This window comes from Sinocyclocheilus grahami, unplaced genomic scaffold (assembly GCF_001515645.1).
Source record: "Sinocyclocheilus grahami isolate Dianchi unplaced genomic scaffold, SAMN03320097.WGS_v1.1 scaffold707.1, whole genome shotgun sequence".
In the NCBI taxonomy this organism is placed as follows: domain Eukaryota; kingdom Metazoa; phylum Chordata; class Actinopteri; order Cypriniformes; family Cyprinidae; genus Sinocyclocheilus; species Sinocyclocheilus grahami.
This window is the reverse complement of record NW_015505886.1, coordinates 1,008,294-1,026,128: the sequence shown is the minus strand read 5'-3', so window position 1 is coordinate 1,026,128 and position 17,835 is coordinate 1,008,294. Positions and strand designations below refer to the sequence as shown.

General features: G+C 33.5%; 1 long non-coding RNA gene across 1 annotated transcript in view; it reads right to left on the bottom strand.

Annotated features, from left to right (window-relative positions):
• The window catches only part of LOC107559974 (uncharacterized), an 11,339-nt gene extending 830 nt beyond the window's left edge, over positions 1-10,509 (bottom strand). The window contains exons 1-2 of the long non-coding RNA XR_001605670.1: positions 10,434-10,509; positions 992-997 (exon numbers count right to left, since the gene is read on the bottom strand). This is a non-coding gene — a long non-coding RNA (uncharacterized lncRNA). The remainder of the gene's footprint in view (positions 1-991; positions 998-10,433) is intronic.
• Between the last annotated feature and the right edge of the window lie 7,326 nt (positions 10,510-17,835).

The following is a 17,835-nucleotide window of genomic DNA, read 5'->3' as shown; positions in this document are numbered from 1 at the left end:
CAGGGCTGCCCAAACTCGGTCCTGGAGGGCCGGTGTCCTGCAGAGTTTAGCTCCAACTTGCCTCAACACACCTGCCTTTAAGTTTCTAGTATGCCTATAAGAGCTTGATTAGCTGCTTCAGGTGTGTTTAATTGGGGTTGGAGCTAAACTCTGCAGGACACCGGCCCTCCAGGACCGAGTTTGGGCAGCCCTGTCTTGTGTTTCATTAAGGAGACATGCAAAACATGCAGTGTTGGGGTGCCTCAAGGACCAGGGTTGGGAACCACTGCTCTAAACAATGTAATGACATGAAAAAATACTAAATTCACAAATCTTTTTATTTCTGGTTCTCAGGAGGATATACGCACTAGACAAAAGAAAACGACATTATTTTATGTTCGTGCTGTTCATACTTTGCTGAAGAACTTCACTGAGGGTTTCAGAGCAGTTGATTGTTACTCAGTTCAATAGGCCGCAGCAGTGATTTGGTCGGGGGAAGTATTTCCCTCATTCATTTTCTCCACGGGCATTTCAGAAAAGGCTTCAGTAAAGAGTTCTAAGAAGCAAACCGACCAGCTCCGACATGAATCATAGCATTTGAGTCATTCGCCATGAACTTATGAGGCACTGAATGAAGTACTCATGTATGCCATACACCCATACGGCATTACAAGTCTAATTGAATCTCTTTGGGTGATTGTGATTGTGTCTGTTAAATGTGTTTTTGTATTGGAACTTGATTATTAACACAATGAGAGAGAGAGAGAGAGAGATAGTTATCTTACATGAGGATGTCAACTTTGTTAATTCTGAACACAAAATTATTAAATTTTAGCAGGATAGAACATTCTGAAGTGCGACAGACCAAATAAGACCACAAAGTATAACAGAATCCACCAAATCAATAGCTTATACTTACTAATGTTTTTGCTGTTGTTTTCCCTCCACAATGATGTCACTTCCTGGAGGATGATGTCATCAAAGAACAGGCTTTTGTTTTTGTTTTTTTCACATAAAACTATAACCAATATATATTATTTTATATTTAATGATATTAGTTTAGAATTATTATGTAAATATATTTTAATATAAAAACAAAAGAAATAAAAACAAGGAAAGGAAGAAGAATATTTCTTATTTACTAAATAGTTACAAATATTGATGTAATAAATCAATAATTTAATAATTTAAATGTATTTTCACATCTTTTCATATTAATGTTCAAATATATGAAAATACATATTTGATATTAAAATGAGAAATAATCAAGAATTTAATTATTTACTTATACTATATATATTGTTATATTTAATGATATTCTTTTATAATTTATTATTAAACTATATTTTATATGAATACAAGAGAAAAATCAAGAAAGAAAGAACTAAGAATATTTATTAATTATACTGCAATAAATATATTAAACTATATTTTTCATATATTTTAATATTAATATACATTAAATATATATTTGATTTTAAAACATGACAAATTAAAAAGCAAGCAAGAAAAAATTTAATATTTCTTAAATAATAAATATTATATACCGAAATAAATGTATGAAATTATAACACAATATATTTTCATATTAATATTAAAATACATTAAAATATATATGTAATACTAAAACAAAAGAATCAAGAAATTAAACAAAAAAAAAAAGAATAAAAAAATATAATGTTTATTGGTAAATATCAAGAAATATTCTGCATGGTAAGAAATATATTAAATTATATTTGATATATTTTTCATATTAATACTAAAATGCATTAAATATATATTTTAATATTACAACAAGGGAAATTAAAAAATTATAAATATTTCTTAATACATTGACATTTTTGTAGGTTGACGCACATGCGGTTTCCATGGTAACAGTGACTTCTCTGATTGGTTGACCTCGCCTCAAGTTGATGAAGCCTGCTTGCTTTATGAGGTGTGTATCAGACCTGAACACTATCAGTGACGGGCATCAATCCAGCGGCCCTGCGGGGACACGCACGAGTCTCACACTGTCAGCTCTGGGTCAATAAACGCCTCACAGTCACCACAAGAACATAAACAAACAGATAAACTAAAATAATGGTGTCGAGTTTGCGAGAAGCTGGCTTCACTTACGATGCTTTTGATTAGCAACAACCTACTGAGTTCCCTGAGGGAATCTGGCAGTGCTGGACCACAACAACACAGAGACCAGCGCCAACTGAACTATGAGAGACATTCAACTGGACTTCTCTGGAATCAGAACAAAGATGCGAAGCACAGATGCAAAACACACCACAACCTGTGCCTTCATCAGTAGCATACATTTTGTCTGAAATCTAAGCCACATAGGAAACCAGAGAAAAATAATTACTCACCGCTGACTGGACGAGACATCTGTCAATCAACGTATACAGGAAAAACCAGCCGAAGAACAGCAGAGTCGTGGTAGAAAGTTCGGAGATGGTATTAAAGTAGCTCAGTTTAAATGTATTGTATGAATTGCCCTTACTATGGAATAAAAAATACGGGTTGCCTATTTAGATTGAGTTAAAAGTAGCTGTGAAACATCAGCTCCAGTGGTGCAGATGGATAAGTGCATATCACTGACTTTTTGACGCGCCTTTTGCTTTTTTTCCTCCCTTTCCAAATCTCGTATTAGCAATGGATTCTATTTACACTAAGTGAAAATAGCAGTATTTTTAGCAATATGCTATTTACACTAAGTGCAAATACCTAGTTACACTATGTTAAAATAGCAGGATTTCTACTATCAAGTATACTACTTGTTGCAAATAGTGGCAATTATCTGCACTTCAGTATTGTAGTACATTATAAAACAGTATGCAATAATAACGTATTGAGTGTAAATTATAATTTAAATTAAAATTATTAAATGGATGCCACCTTATTGGTACAATAAAGCCCTCCCTACACCTACCCTAACCCTACCCCATACTTTATTTTCAACTTTTTGATTATTTCCTTAATTTTTGTTGAAAATAAATGCCTTTACGATGTGATACGAGATTTGAAAAGGGAGGAAAAAAAAGTTCGGCAAAAGGCAGGATCGAACCCGGGTCGATCGCGTCAAAAAGCCAAGGGCAAGCACTTATCCATCTGCACCACTGGAGCCTATGGTTTTCAGTCACTTTTAACTAAATGTAAATATACACCCCGTAATTTTTATTCCACAGTGAGGGCAATTCATACAATACATTTAAACTGAGCTACTTTAATACCATCTCCGAATTTTCTACCACGACTCTGCTGTTCTTCGGCTGGTTCTTCCTGTATACGTTGATTGACAGATGTCTCGTCCAGTCAGTGGTGAGTAATCCCAAACCAATGGCGCTGTCTCAAACTATACCTACCTTTTCCGGTTTGTCTGATTTGTTGTTGTGTTTTCTGACTTGTTAATTTGTTTTCTGAATTGTTGTTGTGCTTTCTGAATTGTTATTTAGTTTTTTAGACTTGCATTTGCGTTTGTAATTTGTTATTTTGTTTTCAGAATTGTGATTTGTTCTGCACTTCTCGGCCACCGTAGAAAAGAGCGCATACCATAGACTTCTAGAGTTTTTAGAAGAAGCTAATTTTACAGTAAGCACTATACCTTAAAAGAACACATTTTGAATTTTTAGAATAACATTATTTATTCATTTCAAATATGCATTGCCAATTTTCAAATTGACATTTTCAAATATTTTAAAGCATATGCATTTTACATATAGCCAGATTCTATTTAAAATATGTATAAATATAAAATATTTTTGACAAATTTATTAACACAATACATTTTCCAAGTTAAAATGTGTATACTAGTTTAACACTGTAACTACCAAATTAATAAAAATACTAATTTGATTTAAATTTGGATAATTTACATGTTTTTATGTCCCCATCATCTACTCTTTTTTTTTTACTACAAAATAATAGTAAACTGTATGGAAAAAACGTTTGCGAGTTTAATCTTACAATTCAGTTTTTTCCTCAGAATTGCTTGATATAAACTCGCAATTGCAAGGAAAAAAACTGAATTGTGAGAATTAAACTAACAATTCTAAGAAGAAAAAAAAACTTGGAATTGCAAGATATTAACTCGCAACTCAGACTTTTTTTCTCAGAATTGCGAGTTCTGACTTTATTACTCGCAATTGCGAGAAAAAAGTCAGAATTGTGAGATAAAAAGTCGCAATTACCTTTTTAAAATTTTTATTCAGTGGCGGAAACTGGCTTCCTTAAAACTGTACCTTTAAAATCATATAATCAAGAGGAAGTGACATCATCTTCAGTAGGGATGTAACGATTACCGGTTTGATGATAAATCATGATAAAATTCCCGACGGTTAGTATTACCGTTTCATATTTTAATTATCAATAAACCTGTATTAGATTACTGCAATTTTTTTATTAGACACCTCACGATAAATAAATACTGTCCAGCATAAAGCACAGTTTTAAGGAACAGTCTCACGTGCGCACAGCACGCAGAGTAGTTTTGTTTGAGTGAAAACAGGGTGGAAAAGCAGGGAGGTTTTAAAAGAGTGCTAAGGGAAATATACAATGAATATATGAATTAATTAATTATATGAATGTACCTCTGAAGGTTCTGACTGTCTTCAGAAACGATTCGATGATATTTTGTTTTCATCTTCGCTCCATGTAATACCTAAAGGAAGTGTTCTTAATTGCAATACTGCTTTGTCCAAAAAGTAATTTTATTTGTTGTTTGTTGATTTTTAAATGTGATTTATGTGTTGGTACTTTTTGAACATCTCCAGCACATTTGAACAATACCGTGATAATACTGATAACCGTGATAATTTTGGTCACTATAATCGTGATAAGAAATTTTCATACCGTTACATCCTTAATCTTCAGATGTGCCATGTTTAAATAAGTTATATAGACCAATTTGGAGTAGACGTCACAGTTACACCACTTGCAGCTGCGCGCGCATAGTGGTGGCAGAAAAACACTGGGAACAAGTGGAGGAAAATGGGTAAAATCCATGGAATAAGAGAAAAAAATTATTGTTGTGCCTTTGGATGTCAGAATCGGAATGCAAATCATTTTTATATAACACTGTCGTCAAAGACGCCATTTGAAGCTAAACGCAGACGTTTAAACGGACAGACTATGGATGAAACCTGCTATGATTACCCTACTTTTAAAATATAAATTTGATTTAAATAATAGGTCCATATAATATTCATATAGGGGACATATTATATTAGCCCTACAATTTAAACATATACCATTTACCTATTTTATCTCACAATTCTGACTTTTTTTTTTTTTTTTTGCTAATGCAAGTTTATAACTTTATTCAAGTCAACAATTGCGAGTTTGTCAATTCTGAGGAAAAAAAGCCAGAAGTGTAGGATTATAAACTAAAAAGAAAGGATGACGAGTTGATTTTTCTTACCAGAATTGTGAGATATAATCTCGGAATTGCAAGAAAAGTGTCAAAATTTTGAAATATAAAAACTCAAAATTAAATTTTTATTATTTTATTCCATAGCTTGAATAGACTGCTATGTTAAAACTGTCATTTTCTGCCACCAGATAGGCTTCGCCCACAAAAATGTCATCACTGTAATTGGTCTATTCATCTTTAACATTCACTGAGGAACATTGAGGATTTAACACAAACACTGAGGAAAAAAAGGTTTATATGTTCTTTTTGTGTGAATGATAATAAGAGAAGGACATAATTTGATAACAGGAAGAGCTGACCAGTTTGGTTTGAAATGGTCCATTAAATCATAAATTGCGTTGAAGTATTGATGATAGTGCTGTATTTCATATTTAAAGGTGTAAACAAAATCGAAGTAACAATATTTGATGCTTTATGCTTTCAGAGGCCTAGAATTCCCTGAATGAAACATAAACCCATTTTCTTGCACTTTTATCTAATTTTGTTTATGGTTTTTGAGGTTGAAAGCATGTCGTACAACCTGCTCCTGTTAGCATCGGCCTACTTTGGCTTCCACCAAGTACTTCGCACCAAATGTACTCATGACTGTATCAATATTATTCACATTTAGCTTTGTTTTTCTGAGCTTCACACTAAGACCCCGCAGCCGTTTACCTGTTATCTGAGCGTATGTTTTCTCTGCATGCCGTCTGCTATAAAACACAGATGTTTGATAATGTAACAAGATGAGATTTCTAAGAACATCGGACTGTAAATCCGCTGTGGAAATGCATTTACGCTGTGTGCATTATTAAATAAACTTGTGCTACAGGCAGCCGAATGGTCACGGGGGGGAAAAGCTGCTGCTTCTCGCATCTAATGAGAAACCCAAGACACATTTTTACCTGCTACGACATTCCCCTTCCAAATAACAATCGTTCAAACTGTCTGGCTTCACATCCGGAGATGATTTCTCAGAGTAATGCATTTAAATGTCATGTGCAGCTGTAGTGACAGGAAGAGCTCTAATGATAGAATCGCACGAGATTTGCATCCAGAACAGCCATTGCATGCTTTAAAGTCAATGTGAAATTAAAATTTACCCTATTTACTTTTTTAATGAATGCCTCTGGCCTTATTGTGCATGATTCATTAGTGCACATTATTTTAGTAAATCTTCATAATTTTCTCTGCTGATGTAATCAAGGCTGCTGTGTGGATGGGGGGGACAAATGTAACAAATAATATCATAGCCCACTTTTTTGCAATCCTATTAAATCCTAATGGATCAAGCACCAACGTTGCCTTATTTCCACGAAAAGGCACTCGCAACTTATTTTATTTACGTAATATGACATATTTCAGTGATACCGATTAAAAAATGGATGGCAGGCGTTATTGATTAGATTATTAAAAATGTGTGTTTCTTATGGTTTCATATGTGAACGTTCAATGAACATCCCTACATTTCTAAATCGTAAATCATTATTTGTTATTATTAAGAGGGATACTGTATATCTGTACCATTTAATTTATCTGCTCATATTTATTGGTCAATATTTGATATATATTTAATTGTACATGCTAATGTTACTTTTGCCCCATTTAATTTAAGTAACAAGTTACTTAAAAAATGTTATTCATTTTTTTGTGCTGTATATTATAATGTTGTGATGCATTCACTTTTATAATTTAAAAATGATTGGTTTTAGTTTATTAAAGACCAAAGAGTATAGACTTTGAATATTTAATATGTTTATTAAACAGTTATCGGCTTTACAATAAAATTATTTTGTATCAACCAGAATTTTAATAAAATAATGTGCAACAATGTGTAAGCAGAAGTAAATATGGTTAATTTTTATTTAATTTGAATGTGATTTTAAACTCAAAATTTACAGAGTATTTGAAATTACCAAATCATCTGACATATTTTCAGAGTAAAATCAGAAATGTAATAAATATAAAATATATTATAATACATACAATATATATAGAGAGAGCAGGATGCATCCCAAATAAGCCAAGACTATGAAGAACTTGATAGTGCTATTATTACTACTTCAAAACAGACCCTTTTAGGGCCAACTTCACAATTACGTCACTGCACTAACTGGAGGCAAAACAAAGGGGAAACTGGAGGCGGCCAATTCAAACCAGCACAGATTCGGCTACATAAGGAGATTAAAATACCGTCTTATTGTGATGTTGGGTGCCAGAATCGACGTAGTAGAGGCTGCAATTTAAAATTTTAAAGCATACCTGCTGCCACCGCCAGACAAAAAAACGAAAACAGCTGTGGTTAAATGCGATAAAACGAGTGGATTGGACAGAAACGATAGTCAAAAATGCTTGCGTTTGCAGCGCACACTTCTTGTCAGAAAAGGTTAAATAAAGTATTGTCTTTTGTTGATATGTATTATGGTATGTGTTACGCGTCTAAAGATTTCTTATGCATCTCACGACTATGACAATTTTTTTGTGTTTTGGCCCAGTTCACTCTCATGTAGCTGTAAAAATAGTAAAAAAAAACAACAAACTTCATAGCTAGCTGTTACGGAGCCGACGAGACGAGAGGCATGCGGATCCATTTGCAAAGCTTTATTCTTAAACATGGTCAAAACAGGCAAGGGTCAGACAATGGCACACAGGTGTATCGAGGGCAAGACAAGAGTAATCCAAAGCGGGCGTGGTCGATCGGCGGCTAACAGTATCCAGAGGGGTTGACAAGAGGGGTAATCCGATAACATGAGCAATAGTCCAGGCAAGGTGCAAACACAGTCCGAACGGCAAGACGAAAGGGATAATCCAAGTTCATGGACCGAATTCGTGACACTAGCGTTAGTGAAGCGGTCAGGGGAATCTTTTTTGCCTCCACCTAAGCTCCGCCTACAGAAAACAATGTTTACTAACAGAAAAAGGGTCTATAATAATTGATATTGATTAATTAAAAAAAAAATATATATATATAAAATAATAATACTATTAATATTACATTTAGTTATTATTTTTATAATTATTATTTTAAAAATAAGTTTATTTATTTTATATTTGATGTAGTTTGAAATAGATTTGATTTGATTGGACCATGAGAGATAGGTATAACATGGCAGACTTTAGTAAGGTGGTTGGATAAATTCAAAATTACGATTGTAAATTGGATCAAATTTGAATATCCTCATAAGATCAGGGGCGTCGCTAGTGGGGGGAAAAGAGTGACAGAGTGCATAGGGCCCAGAGTTCTGGGCGGCCCGTAATCGCCTACTGGCCATAAGGAACACCGGGACATTCCATTCAATTAGTGGGCCGATGGCCGAAACGAGGGGAGACCTCCCCGATATTAGACGCTGTTTGTAAATTACAGCGCATGCGAAACCGCATGAAGCAAATACTCCAAAAGTGTGAAGCAGCGCGACTTGGTGCATCCACCAGCCGCGCGTCAAAGCAGAGCGGGATCAATTTCAATTTTCAATTTATTTATAAAGCACAACTAAACACAACTACCGTTGACCAGTGTGCCGTACAAAGTGAGTAACCACAGACAAAATTAAAAACAAAGACAAGGTCACAAATAAAACGGCAAGACACAGGGCAGAGCAAATGCAAATCACGAATAATAAGCCATATCAAATAAAAATGTTTTTAACCTGTATTTAAAAATGGATAGTGTAGGGGCAGTTCTGATTTCTGTAGGAAGATTATTCCAAAGTCTCGGAGCAGCTCCGGCGAATGCTCGATCACCCCTAGACTTGAGTCTGGTTCTAGGAACCACTAAGAGCCTTAAGTTGGCAGACCTGAAAGCTCTTGCAGGTTGGTGAACTATCAACAGGTCCGAGAGGTAAGAAGGTGCTAAACCATTTAAAGACTTAAAAACCAATAAGAGCACTTTAAAATGAATCCTGTAGCGCACAGATAACCAATGTAATGACTGCAGGACAGGGGTAATATGCTCATGCTTTCGAGCTCCCGTCTGGACTCTGGCAGCCACATTTTGAACCATCTGAAGGCGGTTTAAGGAGGATTGACTGATCCCCACATAAAGAGAGTTACAATAATCAAGCCTCGTGGTGATAAAAGCATGGATTACTCTTTCAAAATTAGTAAAAGAAAGAAAGGACTTCATTTTTACCAGGGTTCGCAACTGATAGAAGCTTGACTTCACAACTTGATTGACTTGTCTATCAAGCTTTAAGGCACTGATCAGTCTCCCGTACAGTGCTGACGAATGTGCGCCGTGCTTCTGCCACGATTTATAAGAGATAAACAGCGCAAGTCGCTTGATCCATTCAGATGTGACACAGAATTGTTATACAGTCGTGTGATATGAGAACATTAAAGGTTCTTTAGTGATGCTGGCTGAAAACAGCCAAGACAATGACGTATATTGGAAAACGCCAATAGGCTTGTCAATTCAGCACCATAGTCATTTAACTAGTTATTAACACTGTACAAATAGCCTATGTGTTGGCAGAAATGTATTTATATCATAAATGTTACTGCTATTACATATTGGGGAATGTTTACATTTTATAGAAGGTGTTTTGTAGTTTCTTCATGTTTAGTTTTTTTAACTACAAATTTTATAGTTTACTATTACTTATTATTTATTTTAAAAACCATATAACCATGGTAATGAGGACCATGGTTTTACTTCTTGTCCACCATCCTACTAATACTATAGTCAGCTAAACTCTGGATTCTAAGCAAGAACTTCTTTCTTTTTAGATGTTTATTTCTAATGAACTTTAATTGAAGTAAAATGTTAATTCAATAAGGGCCTGATTAAAGATAAATATCAGTGTCTTATATAAATTAGGTGTTTATTATTTACAAATAATAAAGTTCTTAAAGGGAGATTCACCCAAAAATGAAAATCATGTCATCATTTACTCAACATCATGCCATTCCAAACCTGTATGAATTTCTTCTGTGGAACATAATTTGAGAAATTCAAGGGTAACCAAAAATGGTTTGGTAACATTCTACAAAATCTTCTTTTGTGTTCAACATAGGAAAGTCGTTTGGAACGGCATGAGGGTGAGGAAATTATGACAGAATTTATTAGCAGTAACTTTCCAGCAGTCTAGCTCAAAATCAATGCTTTACTGTCAAATGCTTTTATATGTGACAAAAATGCATTATTAAGTTTGCTGCATTTGTCGTGAATTCAGTAATATCTATCACTATTCGTTTCTGTCCTGTTTTATGTATTTTTTGATTTACTCCAATTGAAGGCCCTATGACCCATCAAAACATTCAAGGGGGAATTTGTGGGCCGGATGGGCTCGATTTGTCCAGTCCAGGGGTTAAAAAACAGTACTAAGTAAAAAAAAAAGTAAAAAAACAGTAAAAACCTTTACTACCCCCCCACCCCACGTGATTTTGAGGGGGCCCCATAGCAAATTCAGTGCACAGGGCCCAGAAATCCTAGCGACGGCCCTGCATAAGATACTAGCATGCAGCTCACTTCTTAGCATATATGGGTTTCCCAAATATGTGCGTGTGCATGTAAAGCCATGCAGAATAAAGATGACGCGTCTCGTTGTGTGATGTTGCAGTTCTTTGCTTTCTTGTGTGGAACCAAAGCAGATGTTTGCCGCTGGGCTTTCTGGATCTAAACCATCATCAGCAATTTCACACACACAAAAATCCCGTAAAAAACAACAGGAGACAGACTGCGCTTGCTAAATCGCCTCTTCCTCAAACGAGCCTCGCAGTTATGAATTCACACCTCAATGTGTGAGAAGTGTTTCAGTGTCAGCGCAGAAGAGGAAACAGAAAGTGCCTGTGATTACTAGAAAACAGCTGCCAAAACTCTCAGACAATGATTTCTGTCAGGAAAAGACGGTTACAAAAATGGGAAAGCAGCTTTTAACTGTCAGTGTTAAACACACACACACACAGAATTGTTATACAGTCGTGTGATATGAGTATAGTGATGCTGGCTGAAAACAGCCACGACAATGAGGTATATTGGAAAATGCCAATAGGCTTGTTAATTCAGCACCATAGTAATTGAACTTGAAGTTATTAACACTGTACAAATAGTCTATGTGTTGGCAGAAATGTATTTATTATAAATGTTACTGCTATTACATATTGGGGAATATTTAAAATAGCTGCCAAAACCCTCAGACAATGATTTCTGTCAGGAGAAGACACTAGGGTTACAAAAATGGGAATGCACCTTTTAACTGTCAGTGTTAAAAACACACACACACACACACACACACACACACACACACACACACACACGCGCGCACACACACACACAGTTGCAGTGCTTCTTTGCTTTGCTGCTGACAGGCTTGTGATTCAGACAGCTGCTGAATAATGTCAGCAGGAACATTTAAACCATCTGACCCTTCCCTTCGGCTACTGGGATAGAAGCGTAAACCGAAAACAAACAGACCAGGAGCAGGCTTTCTGTGCATGTGCAGTTTCATCGCGCTGATTTCAACAAATGCCAGCAGGTTGCGTTGCATAAAAACACTGGTGAAGCAGCATCGGTGCGAATGGCTTGGCGTGCGTTCAGCGGAGAGGGACGGTATTCTGGGAGCAGATGGAGAGAGTTTGGGCTGGTCTTCCCGTGGGTGGAGTCGCTCGGCGGTGCTGTCGTGTGACCACATTACAAAACCGGTGGCCATTTTTAGAGCCGCTACATGTCACAGATGAGAGTAGTTTACCGTCAGACCCAAATCGTGAGTCAAAAACTGTAGTTAACTCTAGGATTGGCCGATATGATGCTTGATAGTGTGTGACGGTAGAAATTAGTCTGTGGGTAGAGATATTGTGATACTGTTTATACCGTGGTAAATATATTTGAGCGGCTATTAATGTGTAGGCCAGTTTGCATGTGAAAGCGACATGGTAACATGGAGTATTACAACTCAAGACAAGGAAGAACTTGTTATTGTTAATATTAACAATAATTATAATAATTACAAAATCTTAATATCTTTCAATTAAAATTTTTTTTTTGGTTAATGTTATATAATGTTATATTTATATGATTAATATTACATTAATTATTATTAATTTAATTTATTATTAAAATGTAATTTTATAAATGATTTTATATTTATTTTTGATCTAATATTAAATAATACCTTTATATTTAAAATATTATTTTATATTATCTTTACTGTTTTGCATTTTTTCCCACTGTAACTCAAGGCAGGGAATAACTTATTTTTTATTGTTATTATTATTAATATTTAAAAATATTAATATTATTACATTTATAATACTTTTTTAATTAATATTTAATTAATTTTACTTCATAAAATTACATCAATCTTGTTAATAATAATGATGATGATGATGATGATTATCATTATTATACAATTATATATAATGATTATTATTTTTAAAAATTAATAACATTACTAATTGTATATAAATATATATATATATATATATATAAATTAAGTAATAATATTAAAATTAAATCTTGTTAATATGTTAAAATAATAATAATTCCATTAAATAGTATTGTTTTTATTATTTTATGTTATTTATTATTGTTTTAAGAAATATTAATATTTTTTACATTTAAAATATTTGTATATTTGATATAATATTAAATAATATATTTAACATAACTATTCAATATAAATAAATAAAATATTTACATTATTAATTTATATTACTTTAACTGTTTTGAGTCATTTTTTCCTATAAGTAAAATGTAAAAATAAAGCTTTTTTTCACTGATGCCAAACTTTTATATTTTGGTTTGTGTCCATCAGTTAAAAAGAGATATTCATTTATCAAGTATTTAATTTACTAGATTATTAAAAAATGTGCATTACAACTATAACCAAAAAAATAAATAAATCTGTATCGTGATTTGCTGTAAAATTACCCAAACTGTGATATTTTGGTCACATTGCCTTCTCTTATTTAAGTAAAGTTGAAGATCCTGATCCAGTCAAACAGAATGGCAGATGAACATCCACACTGTAAAAAAAATTGCGTAAAATTTACGGTAAAAAAACGGCAGCTGTGGTTGCCGGAATTTTACCGTAAAAAATATGGTAGCAACGTTTTAGGTTTTACGGTTTGAACTTAAATTTACAGTTAAATACCGTAATTTCATTAACTGATATAATGTTAATATGCCAACCTATTGAAGTACTGAAATCTCTTTTGTACCTTTGTAAAACACTGATAACCACCAAATGCAGGTGGTGATGAGAAAGTCACATGATGAACCAAAGCCCATCACAAGCAGCTTTTAAATAATAACATATATAGAAGGTGCACAGCATCATTCACACAAACACTAAACACCATCATGGTAACACACATGAAACTGAAATAATGCAATAAACATTAATTTAACAACATTAGGTGTAACATACAACCCTAATATACAAAACTGATAAGAAAAAACTAAGAAGAAACAGTTATTTCAACAAAAAAACATCAAATTTGAAATGTAATGCAGAGAACTCTGGGAACGTCAATTTACGGTTATTCACTGTAAATTATACAGTCTTTTTCACGTCCAAAAACGGTATACTACCGTAAAATTAATGTCCAATACAGTTTTTCACCGTATATAGTAGGGGAATTTACCGTTAACCATTTAACAGGTTTTTACTGTAGCAATTTTACATTCTTTTACCGTTAAATTCACGGTCATTTTTTACAGTGCACATGTTCTTCTCCAGAAGATCAGCATGGCCTGGAAACCGTCCGTCAAAAGTTCTGCTGCCGTAACATTTAGCTCCAGCGTGCCCGTGTTGGCGCATTAAACTTCCAGACACATACATATCATGAAAGGCTGTCTCTGTCTCTTGCATTTTATCCTGGTAAACCAGCGCCTGAATCTTTGATGATCAAAAAAGAGCAACAAAACATCGGAATGGCAAGCGTGGTATCTCCGAGCAGCAGAGCAGACTTCCGCGCATGCAGGTGAAGGAGAATTATATCCCGCTGCTCATGAAAGCACGCTGAAAGAGCACTGGATAGAAAACGAGTTGATTAACTAAACGTAGTGATGCTAATAGCTTCGCTAGTCTAAAGGCCCATTTACACCAAGAACAATAATGATAACTATATTAGCATTAACACTGACACACGATAACGCTCTGTTTATTATAATCATGTGTCATCTGCTTTAAATGCTCGAGCTATTTGAAGCAGGATGGATTTTGATTGGCTGTCAATGTTTAAAAAAATGTCTTATTGGAATGTATTATTTCTGAAAACGTTCTGGACGCGCATCTAGCATTTTTTTTAAATGTTACTGCTGGTTTATAACATTCAAGAGTAACATTCTCATAATGTTTGGAAAATGCTCAAATAGAATGTTCCAAATTAAAAAAAGGTTTTAAAACGTTTAAAAAACGGCATTTTGGATGTTTTGAATGGTTTTAGGAGGTCAATGAGAAATAAAATAGAGAAAGCTCTCGAAACTACAGTGATTCCTACATATGAATGCGCAGACAAGACAACATCAACGCTAACATGACGCTGTTAACAGTTGGATAAAAGTGGAAGTGTCGCAGCAATCTGTTGAGATCTTTTACAGATTCACTTTCACAGCTTGGGAAAACAACCCATTATAATATGCACGAGTCCCTCGTCTCTGTTTAACCTGGGTAGTAACCCAACCGCTGTGTCAAAACAACCAAATTGCTGGGTTTGTCCCTATTTTACCCAGCACTGGGTTGTATTTAACCCAGCATTTTTTAGAGTGTAATGTTTTTTTTTAAACCTGGCAGACATAGCATGTCTAGGAATGTATTTGTACACAGCTCTTAGCGATAGAAGACGTTTGGCCGTAATTTGACAGGATTGTTTGAGTAGAATCAGGAAATAATTGTAAAGTAATTAATTATTTTAATACAATTGTCATAATTTTAATATCCATTTTGAAAATATGTTTTATTTTAATTTATGTTTTAATAAATATGTAACTTTTATTAGTTTTTTAGTACATTTCTTTTGAGATGTAATTATTTTTATTTCAGCTTTAGTTGATTTGACACGAATTTAATAAAAACTTAAAATAGCTCATTTTATTTCAAGTAGTTGTCAAGGCAACATTTGTAATTTTCATTTGAATTTTTTACATTAACTTTTTTGTCGCAATTCATTCAATCTCATGTAAGAATAATATCCAATCAATTTTTACAGTTTTATAAACACACCTATAGTATTTATTAAAATGTATAATTAGCTTTTATTTTTATATTTTAAGTTTAATAATACAATAATAGGAGAACAGGGTTATTTTACTATTATGTATAGACTATGCCATTTATTTATATTTTGAAAAAGCTGTTAACTTTTTTAATATTTCATTTCAGTTTTTATTTACATTTTTTGTTGCTTTATATTTCTTTTTAGCTGTAATTAATTTTTTATTTCAGTTGTAAGTAATTTTAGATTAACTTAACAAAAACTTAAAGTAGCTTATTTTATTTTAGGTAGTTGTCAAGGCAACATTTGTAGTTTTTAAATGTACTTTTTTCCCCAGCTAATATTTTGATTTTATTTCAGCTTTATTTCAATTAACAAAAAAGGTTTTATATATATATATATATATATATATATATATATATATATATATATATATATATATATATATATATATATATATATAAACAATAACAACACTGCTGGAGAGAAGGAAACAGACTCAAAAACCTCAAACTATGATTTTTGTTCAGGATTTTTAATCAGGCACCAAACAAAATACCCAAAACACTACTTCCAGTAGATGGAGTGACTTTTGCATGTCAAATTTGGCAGATTTCAGCAGCGATTCTGAGCAAATAACAAATATGTGATCTCATGACTCAATCTCAAGAAAGCTGAGGCCTACAGAACACAAACTAAACCTCTAAACACACAAAAACTATGTTTTCTTATTGACAGATCTTCAGCGTTTGTCTCAATCGTATCAGCAGAACCGCACTCATATTTCCCATCTTCATCCTGGTCTCTATGTGAACTGCAGGCATTGTTATCTTCATCTCTACAGCAACACGAGACAAGCGGCCAACTGAGTCTAGCTCACGGTGCGCAGGGCCAAATCAGCGACTGACAGCATTATTATTTGTTCGATGGGGTTGCTCTTTTCTCTAAACGGGAAAAAACAGCATTCTCCTTTCCGCTGGGAAGTAGAAATTTGGAAGAAAATGCGATCTGAAAGCCTCGTCTGGCTATTGTTCAGCGTCCTTGGTGGATGTGGTTTTAAAACACGGCGGGGGAATTTGTGATTCTGCCTGCTGATATTTTCAGCATCCCGAGACTCCAGGAACACTCATTTTAATTTCTTTTTAATGGTGGTTATTGTCATTGTGAAGGTCGCTGACATTTGCTTCACCTGCTTCTGAGACGCTTCTGTCAGCTGGAGGCTGTAATCGCCTGTGACAACAGTTTTGCACAGAAAACACTTGCGTGTGTGTGTGTGTGTGTACAATTAAGTGATTGAGACCCCCAGCAGATGGACTTCTGGGACCTGCGGTTGTGTTTTTCGTCCTCCAGGAAAAGGTCAGGCGTGGGATACTTCCACAAGACGATAAGAAAATCCTACATTGCACAAACATTAGATGTCTGTTTACTTATGCATGTGTTTTGAGATATGAAGGCAGGAGTTTTGGAGGTTTATCCATTGGAGGATGCTGATAAAGTGGATTTGAATGGGAATCAGGTATAAGATTCCTTAAGAAACACATTAGTGGACATTTCTGATTACATGTTAATGGAAAATCAACATAAATATGTCCTGAAGGGTCAGTAAAAGTTATAAAAGTCCTCTTCTTCGCAAATCCCTACTTTATCTAAAGCCCTACTTTAAATCTATGAAGGATCTTATGTTTGGATAAATACAATTTTACAAAAATATCTAAATACCATGTTACTGTAATTTAACTTTTTCAAAAAAAAAATAAAAATAAATAAATAATGCAATGTTACAATTCATTCCATTTTTTTTACAGATTTATGAGCACACATGTAATATTTATTAATATTTTGAATTAGCTTATCTTTTTAATTTTTATGTTATAGTAACATAAGTAAGTTTATAGTTTTTTTTATCTAAAAGTAGTAGTTTTAGCATTTTTTAATTTATCAGTATTTTAAATATTTCTGTTTATATGTTATATTTATTTATATTTGAGATAGATTTTTTTTGTTTTACAATTTTGTGAGCACATTTTTACTGAAAATCACAATTTTTTCTTAAATATTTTGTCTAATTAATGAGATATAATCTTCTAAACTCCTTTAAATTACTAAGATTTTATTTAGATAAAACAATATAGGCCTATATTTATAAAAAAAAAAAATAAAAAAAAATATATATATATTCATTTATTTGTTTTTGTCTGTACAACTAAATTCAGTAGGGTGTGTGTGCCCACTGACTTTAATAATATGGACAAAAGACATAAATTAGAGAAAAAATGTGTTTAATGTTCAACAGATGAAAG